This window comes from Hemiscyllium ocellatum, chromosome 2 (genome assembly GCF_020745735.1).
Source record: "Hemiscyllium ocellatum isolate sHemOce1 chromosome 2, sHemOce1.pat.X.cur, whole genome shotgun sequence".
Lineage (NCBI taxonomy): Eukaryota > Metazoa > Chordata > Chondrichthyes > Orectolobiformes > Hemiscylliidae > Hemiscyllium > Hemiscyllium ocellatum.
Window position 1 is genome coordinate 5584914 of NC_083402.1, and position 14935 is coordinate 5599848.

A 14935-nucleotide genomic window follows, 5' to 3' on the forward strand; every position below is an offset into this window, starting at 1 on the left:
GTTGGTCTAACATATGAGGAACAGCTGAGGATCCTGGGATTGTATTCATTGGAGTTTAGAAGATTAAGGGGAGATTTAATAGAAGCTTATAAGATAATACATGGCTTGGAAAGGGTGGACGCTAGGAAATTGTTTCCGTCAGGCGAGGAGACTAGGACCCGTGGACACAGCCTTAAAATTAGAGGGGGTCAATTCAGAACAGAAATGCGGAGACATTTCTTCAGCCAGAGAGTGGTGGGCCTGTGGAATTCATTGCCACGGAGTGCAGTGGAGGCCGGGACGCTAAATGTCTTCAAGGCAGAGATTGATAAATTCTTGATGTCACGAGGAATTAAGGGCTACGGGGAGAATGCGGGTAAGTGGAGTTGAAATGCCCATCAGCCATGATTGAATGGCGGAGTGGACTCGATGGGCCGAATGGCCTTACTTCCACTCCTATGTCTTATGGTCTTATGGTCACACTGACAGGACAGAGTGACGACACAGTGGGATACAGTCGGAAGAGAGTTGCCCTGGTAATTCTCAACAGTACTCCCATAAAGCAGTACTGTCATTCAGGAAGGAAGCAGGGGATATTGGGATAAACCGGGAAAGTTCAGGCCAGTCAGTCTAACCTCAGTGGTGGGGTAACAATTGGAAGCAATTCTGAGGGACAGAAGAAAATTGCATTTGGAGAGGCAGAGATTAATCAAGAACAGTCAGCATGGTTTTGTTAAGGGGAGATCATGTCTGATCAACTTAATTGAATTATTTTAAGAGGTGACCGACGTGTGTAGATGAGGGCATTGATTTTGACATTGTCTACTTGGACCTCAATAAGGTTTGTGATGTGATCCCGAACAGGAGACTGACAGTGAAGGTAAAATCTAATGAGATCCAGGGCAAATTGACTAATTAGGATCAGAATTCGCTGAGAGGCAGGAAACAGAGGGTGATAGTTGAGGGGTGTTTTGCCTGATGGGGACCAGCAGCAAACCACAGGAGGCTGAGTTGGGGCCCTTGCTGTTTGTGTTAATATAAATGACTTAGACTTGGATGTAGGAAGTTTGATCATTAAATTCGCTGATGATATAAAATTTGGTAGGTTAGTAAATGGTGAGGTGAATAGACTTACATATAGGCAGATCAGCGACCAAAGGAGTTCAATCCAGATAAATATGGGGTGATGCACTTAGAGAATACCAGCCCTTGTCTGCGTTTACAGAGAATAATAGACTCCTTACATTGTGGAAGCAAGCCATTTGGCCCATTGGGTCCACACTGATCCTCCAAAGAGCATCCCACCATACTCACACACCTGCATTCTCCATGGCTAACTCACCCAGCCTGCACATGCCTCGACACTATGGACAATTTAGCATGGCCATTCTACCCTAACCTGTACATCTTGGACTGTGGGAGGAAACCCACCCAGACACAGGGAGAGTGTGCAAACTCAAGACAGTCACCCAAGGGTGGAGTGTCAATCACTGAGCCACTATGTCATGTATTTACAAAGAATAGCATTCCCTATTTGTGTTGAACAGAACAGCACTCCCTGTCTATATTATAGAGAATCACAAGCCCTGTGCATATGGTAGAGAACAGCCATCCCTGTGTAAACTACAGAAACAGCACCTCCTCTGTATTTTATAGAGAATGGCAGGCCCTGTGTCAATTGTAAAGAATAACAGCCCATTTATATGATAGATAAAGCAACTGTTTAAATTATAGATAGTAGCAGTCCCAGTGTGTTTTATAAAGGTAGAAGTCTCTATTTATATCAAAAAGAATAACAGACCCTGTACATATTATAGAGAATAGCAGTCCTTTTGTATATTATAGAGAATAGCAGTTCCTCTGTATATTGTAGAGAACCACATTCCCTGTGTATATTATAGAGTATAGCAGTCCCTGTGTGTATTATACAGAATAGCAGTCCCTGTGCATATTATAGAGAACAGCAGTCCCTGTGTGTATTATATAGAATAGCAGTCCTGAGCATATTATAGAGAACAGAAGTCCCTGTGTGTATTATAAAGAAGAGCAGTCCCTGTGTATATTATAGAGAACAGCAGTCCCTGTGTGTATTCTAGAGAATAGCAGTTCCTCTGTATACTATGCAGAACAGCAGTTCCTGTGTATATAGAGAGAATAACAATCCATGTGCATTTTATAGAGAACAGCAGTCCCTGTGTATCTTGTAGAAAAAAGCAATCACTTTGTATATTATGGAGAATAGCAGTCTCTGTGTCTATTATAGAGAATAGCAATCCCTGTGTCTAATATAGAGAATAGCGGTCCCTGTGTCTATTATAGAGAACAGCAGTCCCTGAGTATATTGTGAGAATAGCAGTCCCTCTTTATATTGTAGACAATAACATAGAGATGCATAGCGCAGAAACAGACTATTTGGTCCGACTTGTCCATGCCGATCAGATATCCTAAACTGACCTCGTCCCATTTGCCATATCCCTCTAAACTCTTCCTATTCATATACCCATCCAGACACCTTTTAAATGTTATAATTGTACCAGCCTCCAAAACCTTCTCTGGAAGTTCATTCCATACACACACCACCCTCTGCATGAAAAAGTTGTGCTTTAAGTCCCTTTTATATCTTTCCCCTCTCACCCTAAACCTATGCCCTCTGGTTCTGGACTCCCCCACCCCAGGGAAAAGATCTTGTTTATTTATCCTATTCATGCCCCTCATGTTTTTATAAAACTCTATAAGGTTACCCCCTCAGCCTCCTCCACTCCAGGGAAAACAGCCCCAGCCTATTCAGCCTCTCTGTGTATATTATAGAGAATGGTAGCCCCTGTATATAAAATACAGAATAGCAGTCCCTATATATATATATATATATGTATATGGTACAGAATAGCAGTTCTTGTATATAATATAGACAACAGTAGCCCCTATACATATTCTAAAGAATAGAGATCCTTTATATTATAAAGAACTGCAGCCCCGTGTATATTAAAAAGAACATTAGTCCCTCTGTGTATTGTGGAGAACAGCAGTCCATGTGTATATTATAGAGAATAGCAGCCCTTGTGTACAGTGTAATGAACTGTGCTTGAATGAGAGCTTTTTCAAGCTTTTTCCACTATTCAGAAAGTCCCTGACTCAGTTGATTGTAACCTCAAATACACATTCTTTCCCACTCCCTAAATGCCTTTGATTCCACAACACTCAGTGGGGTTTAGAATAATGGCAGAGATCTCATAGAAACATATAAAATTCTCAGTGGGCTAGATAAGGTAAAGACAGGAAGGATGGTCTCAATGACCAGGGAGCCCAGAATCACAGGGTCCCACTTTAAAGATGGGTAAACCATTGAGGACTGAGATGTGGAGAAATGTTTAAGGTCTGGTTGAAGATTTGTAGCTCGGGTGTCCGTTGTTGTGGTTCTGTTCGCCGAGCTGGAAGTTTTTGCTGCAAACGTTTCGTTCCCTGGCTAGGGAACATCATCAGTGCTATTGGAGCCTCCTGTGAAGTGCTGCTTTGATGTTTCTTCCGGTATTTATATTGGTTTGTTCTTGCCACTTCCAGGGCTTCTAGCCAGGGAACGAAACGTTTGCAGCAAAAACTTCCAGCTCGGCGAACAGAACCACAACAGTGGAGAAATGTCTTCACCCAGAGATGATGTGGAGGTGCTGGTGTTGGACTGGGGTAGACAAAGTTAAAAATCACACAACCTCAGATTATTTCCTCCCACACCGGGTGCTCCGGTTTCCTCCCACAGTCCAAAGATGTGCAGGTCAGGTGAATTGGCCATGCTAAATTGCCCGTAGTGTTAGGTAAGGGGTAAATGTAGGGGTATGGGTGGGTTTCACTTCTGCGGGTCGGTATGGACTTGTTGGGCCGAAGGGCCTGTTTCCACACTGTAAGTAATTTAATCTAATCTAATTATAGTCTAACAGGTTTATTTGGGAAGTACAAGCTTGTGGAGCACTGCTCCTCCATCAGGTAGCTAGTGGGGCAGGATCATTAGACACAGAATTTATAGCAAAAGATCGCAGCGCAAACAACGTGCACACATGACACGGAGATGTATCTTATGATCCTGCTCCACAGCTACCTGATGAAGGAGCAGCGCTCCGAAAGCTAGTGTTTCCAAATAAACCTGTTGGACTATATCCTGGCGTTGTATGGTTTTTAACTTCACCCAGTGAGTGTGGAGCCTGTTGAGGCCAAAATATTGAATGTTTTCAAGAAGGAGTTAGGTAAAGGTTTGAGAGCTAAAGGGGTCAAAGGGTATGGGGAGACAGCAGGATGGGGGACTGAGTTGATGATCACGCATGATCATATTAATGGTGATGCAGGCCTGAAGGGCTGAATGGCCTATTCCTGCTCCAGTTTGATATGTTTCTGTCATAGAGAATATCAGTCCCTGTGTATAAGGACCTCTCCTTCTCAACCTCTCCACTTGCCTGAGGTATGGTGACCCTCAGGTTAAACCACCACCAATCATCTCTCTCTCTAACGAAAGCAGCCCCACGATGCTCTGGGACTACGGCAACTTTACCTTATTACTGAACTGCCCAAGAGCATAGTATAGAGTTAAGAGTCACGTCATTGCTGTGGGTCTGGAGTCACCTATGGGCCAGACGAGGTAATAATAGCAGATCTCCTTCCCTGAAGGTCATCAGTGAACCACATTGGTTTTAATAGCAATTGACAGTGGTTACATATTCATTATTAGACTTTTGATTCCAGTTTGATTTGAATTTAATACCTACCTAATCTGACCTACTCTTGTAGGCACTGTATTTGTGTGGCCAGTTTATTCAGTTTCTGTCAATGGTAACCCCAGGGATGTTGATAGCGGGGCATTCACTGAATGTCAAAGGACAATGGTTACATCCTCCCATGTTCGAAATGGTCATTGCCTGGCATGTTTATGATGTGACTTTAACTTGCCACTCATCAAACCAAGAGTGGCTATTGTCCAGTTTGTGCTGCATTTGGCCATGGACTGCTTCAGTATCTGAGAAGCTGCGAATGGTGCTGAACTTTATGCAATCATTGGCGAACATCCCCACTTCTGACCTTATGATGGAGGGAAGGTCATTGAAGAAGCAGCTGAAGAGTCAAAGAGTGTGATGCTGGAAAAGCACAGCCGGTCAGATCCTAATGAAGAGCTTATGTTCGGAATGTTGACTCTCCTGCTCCTCGGATGCTGCCTGACCGGCTGTGCTTTTCCAGCACCACACTTTTTGACTCTGATCTCCAGCATCTGCACTTCTCATTTTCTCTTGTATGAAGCAGCTGAAGATGGTTGGGTCTAGGGCATAATCCCTGAGGAACTTCTGCAGAGCTGTCCTAGAGTTGGGATGACTGACCTCCAATAACCACAACCATCTTCCTCCGTGCCAGGTATGACTCCAATCAGCGGAGAGTTTGCCCCCAATACCCATTGATCCCAGTTTTACTCAGACTCCTTGATGCCACACTCGGTCAAATGCAGCCTTGATATCAAGAGCTGTCCTCCCCTCTGGAATTCAACTCTTATGTCCAAGTTTGACCCAAGGCTGTAATGAGGTCAGGAGCTGAGTGATCCTGGGGGATCCCAAACTGGGCGTCACTGAGCGGGTCATTGCTGAGCAGGTGCTGCTTGATAGCACAGTGGATGACACCTTCCGTCACATTACTGATGATGAAGAGCAGACTGATGGGGCAGTACCACAGAAGGTGACAGTGTAGATGGAGGACTTACAGCCCAACGTTTCTGCACTGACTGAACATCACAACTAATTGCAATTCTCCTGCCTTTTCCCTACAACTTGTACATCATTCCCCACTTAAATAATCGTCCAATGCCTGTCCTGAATGTCTGAATTGAACCCGTCTCCATCCCATTTTCAGGCAGTGACTTTCATGGTCTGAATACTCACTGTGCACATTTCATTTGCTTTGTTTGCAAATTATTTCTAATCTATGTCCTCTTGTATTGACCTTCCTACAGCCTATCCCGATCCATACTGCAATGTAATGATTATCTGTAATTTGTTTATCTGACTGTAACATTTATCCTTTTAAGTATGAATTATTTCTAACTTATACTATAAATCACTGTAAGGTAATGCAACTTATTTTCTTTATTTGTCTTTTTGTATCTAAGATTTGTACCTAAGATGACAGCGTGAGAGGTGACATTGTAAACCTTTCACTACTCCTGTACTTCTGTACTTGAGTACGTTGACAATTAAGGATATACTATTCTATTCTGTCCAGCCCCCACTCATGATTTTGGAAACCTCTATCAGATCTCCTCTCTCCAAGGAGAACACACCTAACTTCTTCAATCTATCCTCATCGCTGAAGTTTCTCATTGCTGGAACTACCCTTGAAAATCACCTCCATTCTCATTCCAATGCATTCAGATCATTCCTGTAACATGGCCCCCACAACGGTACACAATCATCCAGCTGAAATGTAACAAGTGTCTCGTACAAGTTCACCATCACCTCCTCGCTCTTGTACTCTCTGTCCCTATTAATAAAGCTGAGATCACTGTGTGCTTTATTCACTGCTCCCCAACTGTCCTACTATCTTCAATGATCTGTGCACATGCACGCTCAACTCTCTCTGCTCCTGCCTTCCCTTTAGAATTGTGCCCCCTTTTTTTATATTATTCTTCAATGACTAAAGTGCATCACTTCACACTGCACAGCATTGAGCTTCATCTGTCACCTACCCACCCACTCCACTGAGTTGTCAATGTTCTTTAGGAGCTCCACACTGCCCCCCCCACTACAGGTTACAATTCTGCTAACTTTCATATCACCCACAAACTTTAAAATTGCTCCCTGAATATCATATCATTAATATATATTAGGAAAAGAACGAGCCCCAATACCAACCCCTGGGAAGCTCCACTCCTCTATCCTGTTGGGTTTATCTGCTCTTGTGGAGAGGACATACCAGGGCAATCTTCCCCATTGCTGGGTAGATACCTTCGAGGTATCCAACCTTACTTTGATATCAAGTGGAGTGGATCCAATTGGTTGAAGACTGGTGTCCATGATGCTGGGGACCACTGAGGGAGAGCAAGATGGATCATCCTCTCAGCACTTCAGGCTGCTGTGAATATTTCAGCCTTATCTTTCACACTGTTTTGCACTGGACTCTTCTGTTATTGAGGATGGGGAAATGCTCTGAGGTTTTTGTATAAATATATATTTCAATATATCTCATGCACCCTAACCTTAACCACACATGCTACATTTTCTCACTGACCTGTTGTAGTCCTAGTTTCCCTAGTGACAGATGGTCTCATAGGAAGTGAACGATTCCTATTTAAGGAACTGTTCATAGCCACTCAAAGCTGCAAACGCAAAGTTTCACCCTTCAACTGGGTTTCCCATAGTGTTTACTTCCAAAATGTACTCTTAGTGCCCAATTTCTAAACAAAATAATAGATTTAGATTTATACAGATCTTTTCACAATCGCTGCACTTCCAAAACTGCTTTGTAACAAAAGAAGTACTTTCTGGTGTGTAGTCCCTGTTCTAATGATGGAACCACCAAAATACTTACAGAAGCAGGCCACAGACTGAGAATTCTGCAGTGAGTAATGTTCTTCCTGTATCTCCGAGGAGGTGACCCACCCCCATCTTCTCCAGGGTAACTAGGGATGGGCAATTAATGTTCACCTAGCCAACCACACCCAAAGGATGAAAATATTACCAATTTATGCACAGCTAGTTCACACAAATAGCAACGACTGGATGGTACCTTTTTTTTCTGTTTGTTGATGCATGAGCTGCCATGCTGTTTTGTCCTGGGATCCTTTACAAACACCCGAGGAGTTTGCAAGGCGGAGACTGACCTCTGACCTGCCGCTGGCAGTGCGGCACTCTCTGTCTCACTGTCTCTGTACTTTGAGTCTTATGCTCATGCTCTGGAGTGGGATTTAAATCTGGAACCTAGTGACGCGGTGGAGAGATGAGAACAAAAGAACAAAAAGGGAAGTACAGCACAGGAACAGGACCTTCGGCCCTCCAAGCGCATTCCAATCATCATGCCTTAACTAAACTAAAAAAAACTGCTGCCCATATTTTGTCCATGTCCCACTATTTCCTTCTAATTCATGTAACCATCCAAATGCTTTTTAAATGTCGCCAATGTGCTTGCTTCCACCACCTATTCTGGTAGTGCGTTCCAGCCACCTATCACACTCTGTGAAAAATTCTTCCCTCACACATCTCCCTTAAACGTTTCCCCCTCACCTTGAACCGGTGTCCCTTTCTAATTGAAATTTCAACTCTGGGAAAAAGCCTCGAACTATCCACCCTACTGCTGCCTCTCAATTTTGCAGACGTCTATCAGGTCTCCTCTCAGCTGCCATCTTCCCAGCGAAAACAATCCTAGTCTTTTTAATCATTCCTCATTGCCAATGCCCTCGAGACCAAGCAGCATCCCGGTGATCCTTTCTGCACTCCCTCCAAAGTTTTCACATCCTTCTTGTAGTGTGCAACCAAAACTGCACACAATACTCCAAATGTGACGTATATCACTGCGACATAGTTTGCCAACTCTTGTACTTCATGTCCTGGCCAATGAGGGCAAGCATGCATTACACCTTCTCAATCATCTTGGTCAGCTGTGTGGCCACGTTTATGGAACTGTGGACCTACACGCCCACTTCCATCCATATGATAATGTTCTCAGGGTTCTGCCATTTACAATGTAATTCTACCTAAATTTGATCCTCTAAAATGCATCACCTCACATTTGTCTGGAGAGTCGCAGGTAGATAGGATAGTGAAGAAGGTGTTTGGTATGCTTTCCTTTAATGGTCCGAGTATTGAGTACAGGGGTTGGGAAGTCATGTTGTGAGTGTACAAGACATTGGTTCGGTCACTGCTGGAATATTGCATGTAATTCTGGTCTCCTTCCTATCGGAAAGATGTTGTGAAACTTGAAAGGGTTCAGAAAAGATTTACAAGGATGCTGCCAGGGTAGGAGGATTTGAGCTACAGGGAGAGGCTGAACAGGCTGGGGCTGTTTCCCCTGGAGCGACGGAGGCTGAGGGGTGACCTGATAGAGGTTTATAAAATCATGTGGGGCATGGATAGGGTAAATAGACAAAGTCTTTTTCCCTGGAGTCAGGGAGTCCAGAACTAGATTTAGAGTGAGAGGAGAAAGATGTAAAAGAGACCTAAGGGGCAACTTTTTCACACAGAGGGTAGTGCATGTACGGAATGAGTTACCAGAGAAGCGGTAGAGGCTGGTACAATTGCAACATTTAAAAGGCATCTGGATGGGTATATGAATAGGAAGGGTTTAGAGGGATATGGGCCGGGTACTGATAGGTGGGACTAGATTGGATTGGGATATCTAGTCGGCATGGATGGGTTGGACTGAAAGGCCTGTTTCTGTGCTGTACATCTCTATAACTCTTTGACTCTATGACTGTATAGTTTTCCACCAGGTTAGGGGCAGGAGGAGAAGCTTTGATTCAGACTGTAGGCTTTGGGGATCGATTGTGTTAGCGTTTAACTCATTTGCATGGTATCCTGTGCCGTACATTCACCGGGCTGACACTTCAGAGTTTTAGGTGAACTTACTTTTGAAAGTTAACAAGGAAATTCAAGTCTTTTTTTTTGTCCATGTTCCAAGTTAATTCCATTTGCAACTGCAGAACAACCTTGGTTATCCGAACATCAATTATCCGAATTTCGGATTATCCGAACAAGATCTCATGGCCTCTTGAAAAATGTTATCAGTTATCTGAACAATCAGTTATCTGAACAATCAGTTATCTGAACAAAATACTCCCTGCCAATCTCTTTCAGATAATCAAGGTTTTTCTGTACTCAACCTGTTCAGGAGGTACTTCTGTTTGTACAGAGTAATGATGCCATTCTATGTGTTACAGTCTCAGTGTCATTTGTTCATTAACTCTTCAGTTATTCAGTTATGGGTGGCACGGTGGCACAGTGGTTAGCACTGCTGCCTCACAGTGCCTGAGACCTTGGTTCAATTCCCGCCTCAGGCAACTGACTGTGTGGAGTTTGCACATTCTCCCCGTGTCTGCGTGGGTTTCCTCCGGGTGCTCCGGTTTCCACCCACAGTCCAAAGATGTGCGGGTCAGGTGAATTGGCCATGCTAAATTGCCCGTAGTGTTAGGTAAGGGGTAAATGTAGGGGTATGGGTGGGTTGCGTTTCGGTGGGTCGGTGTGGACTTGTTGGGCCGAAGGGCTTGTTTCCACACTGTAAGTAATCTAATCTATTCCAAACTCTGACTCCCTCCACCTGGTCTCGAGGCGAAGTCTGATTTTTCAATCTATTTCTGTGCTTTTTGCCACATTGTTTGTCACCCAGCGCATTCCTCCACTTGGAACGATGCAGTGGTGTGGACGTTCGGATCTGCTTGCCAGTCTTCCCTGTTGTTGTTCCTCTTTGCTGCTTCCTCACTGCCTGAGCAGAGCTGTAGCGAGTCTCTCTCTCTCTCTCTCTCTCTCTCTCGCTCGTTGGTGAGCAGCCTTCCAAACGTGTGTGTGCAGGGACTTAACACTGTGTGATCCACAAGTGCACTTTATCGGCCAGACACTCAGTTCGTGGCTGAAATTCTCTGCGGTTTTTCTATCGAGGTAAGACTCCTTTCTTCTGTCGGCATGCTTTGTCGAATCTGAAAGGGCTGCGAGTGACTGGGAGCTTTAAGCTGAATAAGAGGGATGTATTCCCAGTGATAGTACAGAGGGGATTACTCAGCCTTCTGTTACACTGTATGGGCCAGCCTCCGCATACAGTTTAACATACTCAGAGAAACAACGTTCACTCTTCCCGTTTTTAATTCCCCTCCTCATTGAAATCAGTCAAAGGTCTTTGGTTCAAGGGACTTGATTTCTTTCCCCCCTCTCCCTGATCCTGCCCCCTGTTGGGGTACAATGTTCCCCTCTCCCTAACTCTGTCCCATGTTGAGGTACAATGTTCCCCTCTCCCTGACCCTGCCCCATGTTGGGGTACAGTGTTCCCCTCTCTCCGACCGTGCCGCATGTTGGGGTACAGTGTTCCCCTCTCCCTGACCCTGCCCCATGTTGGGGTACAATGTTCCCCTCTCCCTGACCCTGCCCCATGTTGGGGTACAATGTTCCCCTCTCCCTGACTCTGTCCCATGTTGGGGTACAGTGTTCCCCTTTCCCTGACCTTGACCCATGTTGGGGTACAGTGTTCCCCTCTCCCTGACCCTATCCCCTGTTGGGGTACAATGTTCCCCTCTCCCTGATCCTGCCCCATGTTGGGGTACAGTGTTCCCCTCTCCCTGACCCTGACCCCTGTTGGGGTACAGTGTTCCCCTCTCCCTGACCCTGACCCCATGTTGGGGTACAGTGTTCCCCTCTCCCTGACCTTGCCCCATGTTGGGGTACAGTGTTCCCCTCTCCCTGACCCTGACCCCATGTTGGGGTACAGTGTTCCCCTCTCCCTGACCTTGCCCCATGTTGGGGTACAGTGTTCCCCTCTCCCTGACCTTGCCCCATGTTGGGGTACAGTGTTCCCCTCTCCCTGACCTTGCCCCATGTTGGGGTACAGTGTTCCCCTCTCCCTTGCCCCATGTTGGGGTACAGTGTTCCCCTCTCCCTTGCCCCATGTTGGGGTACAATGCTCCCCTCTCCCTGACCTTGCCCCCTGTTGGGGTACAGTGTTCCCCTCTCCCTGACCCTTACCCCTGTTGGGGTACAGTGTTCCCCTCTCCCTGACCCTGACCCCATGTTGGGGTACAGTGTTCCCCTCTCCCTGACCTTGCCCCATGTTGGGGTACAATGTTCCCCAGCTTTCCAAAGTCCCTGCTTCAATACACAGGAATGGGTCTGGGTCATGTTGAGGAACGTCTTCTATACTGGCATGCCCAATATTGTCCTTATTTAGTGCACACAGTGCAACACACACACACACACACCGCAACACGCACAACGCGCACACGCACTCACACACAGGCACACGCACACAGGCACACGCACACGCGCACATACACACACACACTGCAACACGCACAACACACGCCCACACGCACTCACACACAGACACACACACACAGGCACACGCACACGCGCACATACACACACACACCGCAACACACACACAAACTGCAACACACGCACACTCACACAGGAGCGCGCGCGCGCGCACACACACACACACACAACACATACAGACACACCGCAACACACACACATACTGCAACACACACACAGCGTAACACACACAGGCAAACCCGCACGCAGACATACAGCAACACATACACACACATGCATACACAGACATACACGCACACACATACACACCGCAGCGCGCGCGCACACACACACACACACCACAACACAACACAGAGACCGCAACACACACATCATATACACACTCTCAGACACACACACACACATTCAGGCACACCGCAACACACACAGACCACAACACACACGCACACACACACCGCAACACACACACACATCATACACACGAACACACCGCAACACACACATCATACAATACACTCAGACACACACATGCACAAACACAGACTCAGACACACACATACGCACACAGACACACACACACATGCTTGTGCACACATGCACTGACACAGACACACATACACGCATGCACATACACCACAACACACCCCCAACATACTCCACAACATGCACACACACTCCGCTATACACGAACACCACAACACACACACTGCAAAACATACTCACACTGCAACACACATGCACACACTGCAACACACATGTGCGCTCACACAAACTAAAACACTCATACACATGTGCACGCTCATACACACACACATATGCATGCACATACACCACAACACACACACACTCACTGCAACACACAAACATCACAACACACACACCGCAACACATAGTCACACTGCAACACACATGCACACACACCACAACACACACTGCAACACACACAAACACATGCGTGCACACACATGGACACACACCGCAACACAGACACAACACCCACATGCACGCACATCTGCATACACACACACACTCTCACAAACACGTGTGCATGCGCACAGATGCACACACAGCCACAGACACATGCATAAACATATACACACACCCACACAAACAACTATACACACAGACAGGGACACAGAGTTACATACAGGTCCACACACTGATAGACATACAGACAGCTTCGCTAGGATACACACCTAGATACAACAGACATACTCTGAGAGCCAACGGCATATGCTAACACACATGCACACACAGATAGAGACAGACACACACCGAACCACACAGATAAACAGATAGACACACACTGCTCAGCTGGGTGTTCTACTCGAGTGCAGGGGGTTTGAGGCTAAAGTTCAAGGTGACAGCAGATGTACCACTCTGTGTTAGAGACCTTGGCCTTTCCTGATCCATGAGCTGTCGAAGCTCACCACAGGAATGGGGAAGGGGAGTGGGGAAGGGGAGTGGGGAAGGGGTGTGGGGAAGGGCTGTGGGAAAGGTGAGTGGGGAATGGGAGTGGGGAATGGGAGTGGGGAATGGGAGTGGGGGAGTGGGGAAAGGTAGTGGGCAAGGGTAGTGGGAAGGGGAGTTGGGAAGGGAAGTGGGAAGGGGAATTGGGAAGGAAAGTGGAGGGGGCTGTGGGGAATGGGAGTGGGGAAGGGCTGTGGGGAAGGGGTGTGGAGAAGGGCTGTGGGGAAGGGGTGTGGAGAAGGGGAGTAGGGAGGGGGAGTTGGGAAGGGCTGTGGGGAAGGGGAGTGGGGAATGGGAGTGGGGAATGGGAGTGGGGAAGGGCTGTGGGGAAGGGGAGTGGGGAAGGGCTGTGGGGAAGGGGTGTGGAGAAGGGGAGTAGGGAGGGGGAGTTGGGAAGGGCTGTGGGGAAGGGGAGTGGGGAAGGGGAGTGGGGAAGGGGAGTTGGGAAGGAAAGTGGAGGGGGCTGTGGGGAAGGGGGCTGGGGAAGGACTGTGGGGAAAGGGAGTGGGGAAGGGGTGTTGGGAAGGGCTGTGGGAAGGGGAGTGGGGAAGGGGAGTTGGGAAGAAAAGTGGAGGGAGCTGTGGGGAAGGGGGCTGGGGGTGCCCCCTCATGTGGGGCTGGCTGAATTGCAGACTCTTTCCTCATTCTGGGCGATTAACTCAGCCAACTTCCTGAGCTGCTAACGGATGTGGTTTCTTCATTGTTTAATGGCTGCTTAACCAACATTTGCAGAAAGGTTTCAGTCATATTGCAATTCAGGGATGGTGCAATAGCAAGAATTAGCTATGCTAATTTAAAGAGATGGCACCACAGCAGTAATGTCATAGTATCCATAGCCTCAGTTTAATGTCCTGGCCATGGCTTTCAAGGCTGCAGTTTGAATCCAATATAAAACTGAAAATAAAGGCTAGTCTAATGATGGCCATGTGACCACTGCCACTTGGCATAAAAAACCCATCTGGGTCACTAATGTCCTTTAGGGAAGGAAACTGCCACCCTTACCTGGTCTGGCCTACATGTGACTCCAGACCCACAGCAATGCGGTTAATGATTAAACTGCCCATTGGGTAATTAGGGATGGACAACAAAAGCAGGGCCCAGACAATGTCAAGGAGTAAAAATCTGATCATGTGCCAGTTTAGTACAAGGGCATCAGACTCTCAGGCTGGTCAGATAACCAGGGCACTGCCAGAAGGGATGATATTTGTCTTCGTCATTGAACATCAAGGAGTGATGGTTAGACTCTCTCCTGTTGGAGAAGGTCATTGCCTGGTATCTGAGCGATGGTTAGACTCTCTCTTGTTGGGGATGGTCATTGCCTGGTATCTGAGTGATGGTTAGACTCTCTCCTGTTGAAGATGGTCATTGCCTGGTATCTGAGTGATGGTTAGACTCTCTCCTGTTGGAGAAGGTCATTGCCTGGTATCTGAGTGATGGTTACACTCTCTCTTGTTGGAGATGGTCATTGCCTGGTATCTGAGTGATGGTTAGACTCT

At 46.7% G+C, this 14935-nt stretch overlaps 1 protein-coding gene across 3 annotated transcripts in view; it reads left to right on the plus strand.

Annotated features, from left to right (window-relative positions):
* LOC132826430 (FYN-binding protein 1) overlaps window positions 1-14935 on the plus strand; it is a 191492-nt gene that overhangs the window by 37525 nt on the left and 139032 nt on the right. Inside the window, exon 1 of one of the 3 annotated variants that reach the window (XM_060842360.1) lies at window positions 10480-10586. The exons of the other annotated variants lie outside the window; for them this stretch is intronic. The gene's annotated coding sequence lies outside the window, so the exon portion shown is untranslated. Of the gene's footprint in view, window positions 1-10479; window positions 10587-14935 lie in introns of those variants that run through there. 3 annotated transcript variants of the gene reach the window in all.